Genomic DNA, 6,208 nt, shown 5'->3' with positions numbered 1-6,208 from the left:
TTCAAACAATTCCGGAAAAAGAAAACTAACAAACGACTGCTAATTGTAATGCTTGACTTTATCTGTACTTGAGTGTTAGTAATATCAGCGGTTCTCAACCTTTTTTCAGTGGTCCCCCTGTGAAATATCTTTTCAGCTAAGTACCTCTAAACCAGTGCAGAGCAATTTGGGGTTAAAAAATAAGACTTAAAACATGCCACCAGTGTCTAATTTATTAAACTTTAGACCGTTTGAAGCTTCATTTGTATTGGTCCACAAAAATAATCAACCTTAAGTATCCTCGTTTGGATCAGAAAATAAATCTGTTATCAAAAAAAAAAACAACCCTTAATTATAGAAAATATTTGTCCACAAAAAAATAATAAGCATAAAGTGTCAGACCTGTTCTCAAAAAGAAATAATTGTAAATGAATATTTGTCCACAGATAAAATATTCAAAATGAAGCATCCTGTTTTGGCATTACAGAAGAGATCTCCACAAAAACAAATCATTAACTTAATTATTAGTAAATATTTGTCCTTGAAAAAATAATCAACATAAAGTGTCAGATCTATTCCCAAAAATAAACAATTGTAAATAAATAAATGTCCACAGAGAAACTTAAAAGTGTCATGCTCTGGGATCATAGTAGAGATGTGTTCAGAAAAACAAATCATTAACTTGACGGGTATCGAGAGGTGACACACGATAAGTTGAAGTTTGAACCATTCGAGTGTAATTCAAGATTCCAGAGTTTTTGTTGTTATATGTGTAGTATTTTTATACCACACAATGAAATTCTTATTCCGTTCACTCCCCGAGTAGCTCATTCCATGTTCGAGCAATAAATAAACAGATAAATGATATAACATAAACAATAATACAGTAACCAATTAAACAACAACAGATCCAACGGTGATAATACTATAGTGCAAATATCATGTAGTGCAAAATATTAGAGCAAACTATTATTTATGCATGTAGTAAGAGGCGTGAGAGATTTGTTGAGGATTCGGATGGCTTGTGGGTAGAGGGTTTGTTGGGACTTCTCGACGATCTGTCGAGGGTTGCAGGACCAGGTGAGAGCCTCGCTGATGTAGGTGCCGAGGAATTTGAAGGCTTTCACTCTCTCCGCCTAAGTCACATTGATGAATAGTGGTTCGTGCGGCTCCACCCGCCGCCTTGGGTCGATGATCATTTTCTTGGTTTTGTCCGTGTTGAGGTGGAGATCGTTGGTGCGACACCAGGCCGCAAGTTCTGCCACCTCGTTCCTGTATGCTGTCTCAGCCCCACCAGTGATCAGCCCGATGACTGGAGTGTTGTCTGCATACTTAATTTTGCCGGTGTCGTTTTGGGAGGGGACACAGTCATAAGTGAAGAGTGTGTAAAACAGGGGGCTCAGGACACAACCCTGGGGTGTCCCTGTGCTCACAGTTATGGTGCTGGATGTGCTGTTGTTTTATGATAATTTTGTTTTATGAACTTATATTTTCCTGAAACAGTTAATTCAATAATTATTTTAAAATGATTTCTTCATGTTTGTTTGTTTGTTTTATTTAAAATCTTGAGCATCCCCTAAAATTCCTTAAAATACCCCCAGGGGTACTAGTACCCCCATTTAAGAACCACTTGGTTATACAGTTGTATAAATCCGACTCACAATTTACTATATTTAACATGTTCAGCATTTAACATGTTATTACTCTTAGTTATTCACAATGCCCATTTTTATTCACTCATTTTATGTCAGTGAGTGAAAAATGAACCGTGTATATTTTGACAAACAAGGGAATAGAAAAAACAGATGATTATCTTCAAATGCCGGAAGTAAAAGTAAAAATCTACTCAATAATATTTATACAGTTATCCCAAAGTGGGAAGTACATGCTGTCCCAAACCTCACTTTATACTTCCTTTTTTTTGTTCTGTTTTAGGTTTCATTTGATCACACGTGGGGGCCTCAACATTTGATGGTTTGTGCTTGCAGGTTATGCAAGTAATGTTCAGTATATCATTCTCCTGCCAACTGACATTAGAGCAGCAGTAAAAATTGCCGCCTGGCAAGAAATTTTGGAACTCTAGTTCAGTGCCTGTTTGAGAAGTTTATCACTGTCACATGCTCCAACATGTTTAAGAAAAAAAAAAAAAACCTGCGGCTTATTATTAGCAAAAGCTTGATTCATTCGAGGTTTCAGATACTGATTAAGCTTTGCTATTAGAGACTTCATGTTGTTGAATGTTATTAAATTCTATTTTGAGATTTATTTGAAAAAATTGCTACTCGAGGATGTTGGTATTTTTGTCAGTGGTGGGAGAGTAGAAAAAAAGAAACATATCATTATACATTTATACAATATGATAATAGGTAACACTTATGATTGTGATTATTATATAATACACACATTATTTAATAATCGTAATAGTAATAGTTTTATTGTCGTTGAAACATAAAAAAAAAATACATTTCATAGTCAAATTCTGCAGTCAGAGTTTAAACGTCATCAAGCTGGTTCCCATGTGCACAAAAGATAAAACTATTTAGCATTTTGTTTCTTTACTGTAACAAATACTGTAATTTAAAAAAAAAAAAAAAGTCTGTACCAAAGTGAGACTTTTGGTCTGTGGTGCAAATAAATGTGACATTTATGTATGTGGTGCACCTTGTGCTGCCATTTTCAACTCATCCACCTTTGAGTCTGCAGAGATCCACAAGAACATGATACAGCAGTGGAGTGCCCTTTGCTCTATGTGTATGTTATCCAATTATTGATTAAAGGTTGAATCTGTGAATCCCCTGCTCGTAAACAGGTTTTTGTTGGAGTGAAAGCTTGTCAAGTGGCCAGGTGCTGACAAGAGCACTCACACACTGTGCCGGCATTGATTTTCCCAGAAATGACAGTAAATGGTGTCCTAATGGTGACAGAAAAGTCTCATTTCTGTTCATTCGTTTCCATGTGCGCACTAATGGCCCAGATCTGAATTATTGATGTTGATTGGATTTTTTTTGCCGGTATCTAATTCCGCAATGCAAGCTGAGGTCAACAGCAGCACATATTTCTTGCAGTCATGACTCATCATGAGCATTAATTACAAGACAGACTTTTTGCATTGCATAGTCCAGTGAGGGAAGTTGGAAACTGACAAAGCATATCTAATGCATGTTCAGAGACTTAATATTGAATTAATTGACTACTTTATTTACGTTTTAAAATCGCTACTTTTTTTTCCTCCCAAAAACTTGTGATTCAGTGCATGAGTTTGTCTGCTTCTTTGTTTGTTTAACAGAAGTATCAGCACTTCTGCAGTGCAAGTATTTTTTTTCAACCTCTGGTATATGTTAATGACAGAAACCTACTGTGTTGTATGACTGTGGGAACATACTTTGTCCCTAAAAGGGGCAGTGTGTAAGATTTAGACTATTTTTCATTACGGACAGCAGGAGGCGCTGCAGGTGCTGCATTTACCATTGTCCGTAGCTATAACAAACAAGGCCGCCTCCGGAAATTGCCACCCCTATGTAATATAATTTAATGTTAACTAGACCTAGGTTATATGGAAAAACATACTGTTGGTCACTAAGAACACATTCATTTACAATTTTTTTTTTTTAAAATTTGAAATCATTTAATTGATTCCTTTTTAATGAAAAACGGTCTAAATCTTACAGTCCCTTTAATGAAATCGGAGTCACTCAGCTTCAAAATCACAGTAGGCTACAGCATTGCACAATACAGATATGATACACACTGGAATAAGGGCTCTCTCTAGTGGTAAGCACAATAACTACTTGGTATACAGTGTTTTTATAGGGTACTTGGTGGTATACTGTACAGGGAAAAATATTTGAGGATTGCATTGGTGCCATGTGCCCTCACTCTAGCGGTATACAAACTGCATTGGTACAGTCCAATGGTATTTTTTTTTTAGGAATGAAACATGTCTTTCACTGTTATTTCTAATGGTGAAAATATGTAAGTTCCAGGTCGTACCATGAAAATATGTAATGTGGCATCTCAGACGCTAGATGGCAATCTACGCCATGTCTTTTAGAATTGTAACCGTTTCCTAGCACATTATGTAAATAATGTTGACTAACCTATTTAAGAAAAGTTACATTAATGGTTTTGAGAATGATTTGTTGCGAATGTGTCCACCGCAAGCTCGAGGCCATTAAAATACATTCTTCTCACCAGAAAAACGCCGTGGTAAGGTGTAATATTTTTCTTCTTTCATTCATCATTTGCTAATTTAGCAGTCAGTTCACAACGTTAGTTCAGTTTACAAAGCGTTTTGACAGCGTGGCCAACCCAAAAGCAATGATAGTTTATTTTCTCGTTTTATTTTTGTACATTTCATAGTCTGAAGTTACATTTAATTAAGTTAAGATTCAGTCGTCGTATCTGTACCTCTACTTTTATCAGGCCCATATTTAAACCCATGTGGCAATATAACGCAATACAGTGAAGAATGTTAGCCCCTTTTGTCACCTTTGCCTAATAGTCCCTTCATAAAATCGTAAGCTTTAATTTGAACTAACTTCTACTTTTAAGAACGTTAAAGCTCAGTCGGGACACAAAGACACAAGGATATGGGAATCAAACTTGCAACCCTCAAATTGTCAGAGCCTTCTGACTCTTGATCACCACACACATTTTGGCCACCTCATCATTTCATCAGTAAAACGTTGTGGCTGATAAATGAAACATTGCTGTTTACTTGGTGGACTCGATCTTCCTCAGCTCCGGAACCACAACGAAACTAAAAGACATGGATAAGGTCTCACTCCTGTCGTCATAAGTCTACTTCAAGCCGATTTCATCTGCACGCGTGGGGCTGGTGTGAGAGTGCAGAATAAGCAAGGAATGCTTAGAATTGTAACAATGAAGAAAAATAATACTTCGGGGGTGTTAAGAGTGAGGAATCAACATTGGAACATGGTTAAAAGCTCCCAAAAGTTGACTTTGCATATTACAACCCCTTTAAATAAGTGGCTTTATTTTCCCACGACTAAAAACATGTCCTCAAAAATGGCTCGTATAGGTGCAGTACGACATAAGTCCAGCAGAGAGCGCACTCGCTGGATGTTTGAGGATGCATTTGAGTCAATCGTTTGTACTTTTTGATGTTCAATGTTTAAAAAGTCACGTGTGACGTCTCAAGTGGGCAAATCACTAAACTTGCCAGGGAAATAGAAAAAATAGGTTGAGCTTAGATTCTGTGTGGGCAGAGCTAAATATTTATTTGGTGGGAGTCAAAGCTTTGACTCCACTAGTGTATTGAGCCACACCTCGGACTGCTCTCTGCAGCCGGGGTTAATATTCCAAGTGCCTACTGCCATCCATTCATTGTCTACATCACTTATTCTTAGTTACCTGTGCATTTTCACTATTCGCGATTTTGCCAATTGTAATACAAAAAAAAGACCAGTACTAAAGTAATTGAGCACTTGAGGTATTAAATACTAAAGTAATCATTTTCTAAATATACTAAATGTATAAAATGTTTGATTTTCTGTAGGTATTGAGTACCAAAGTCATCGTTTTCTAACCCTAACCCTAACCCTAACCCTAAACAAGTTAATTACAAAGTAATCAATCAAGTCAAGTAATCAAGTGATTGATTACTTTAGTACCAATGTTTATTTTAGTAATCAACTATTTTATACTTTGAAGTAACCAATATCAATTACTTTAGCACTTTATTGTTGAGTGAAATTGATTCCCTAGCACTTTAAGTGCCTAAAGAAATCAGATTTTTGAGTACTTAATTAATTTAGCACAAGCCATTTTCAGATAATCGCTTAGTGTCCCCGGACTCTTAAAGATGGTAAAAATATATCTTTGGAATGAGTTAAAGAGGGTATTTGTTTTTTGTAGATTTGGGAGCAATCTGGATCGTAATCCCCGCGATGAAAAAGGGTTACTGAATGTAATACGATGTGTAATTTGTCAATATTACATCTTATATCTATATCTAGGGACTTTTATTCATGTGAAGAGAATAAAAGCACTCCTTCTGGAATAAGCCCAAGTACTGCTTGTGATTTCATAGTGTCCAAGCGCTTAAAAATAATTCATGGTTTTCATTGTTGTGAAACAGATAAAGTTACATCTGGATTAAAATGCTGTATTTGTTTTGTCTTAATTCGAGACAGATGTTATCCCCCCCCCCTCCATCCTCCTCCAAAGGCCCCCCCAGCATCTCCTTAACTCCTCCCTCCCTCTCCAA

This window comes from Hippichthys cyanospilos, chromosome 2 (assembly GCF_059441005.1).
Source record: "Hippichthys cyanospilos isolate Australia breed blue-spotted pipefish chromosome 2, RoL_Hcya_1.0, whole genome shotgun sequence".
Lineage (NCBI taxonomy): Eukaryota > Metazoa > Chordata > Actinopteri > Syngnathiformes > Syngnathidae > Hippichthys > Hippichthys cyanospilos.
The sequence above is the reverse complement of the archived record's forward strand: the minus strand, read 5'-3'. Positions refer to the sequence as shown.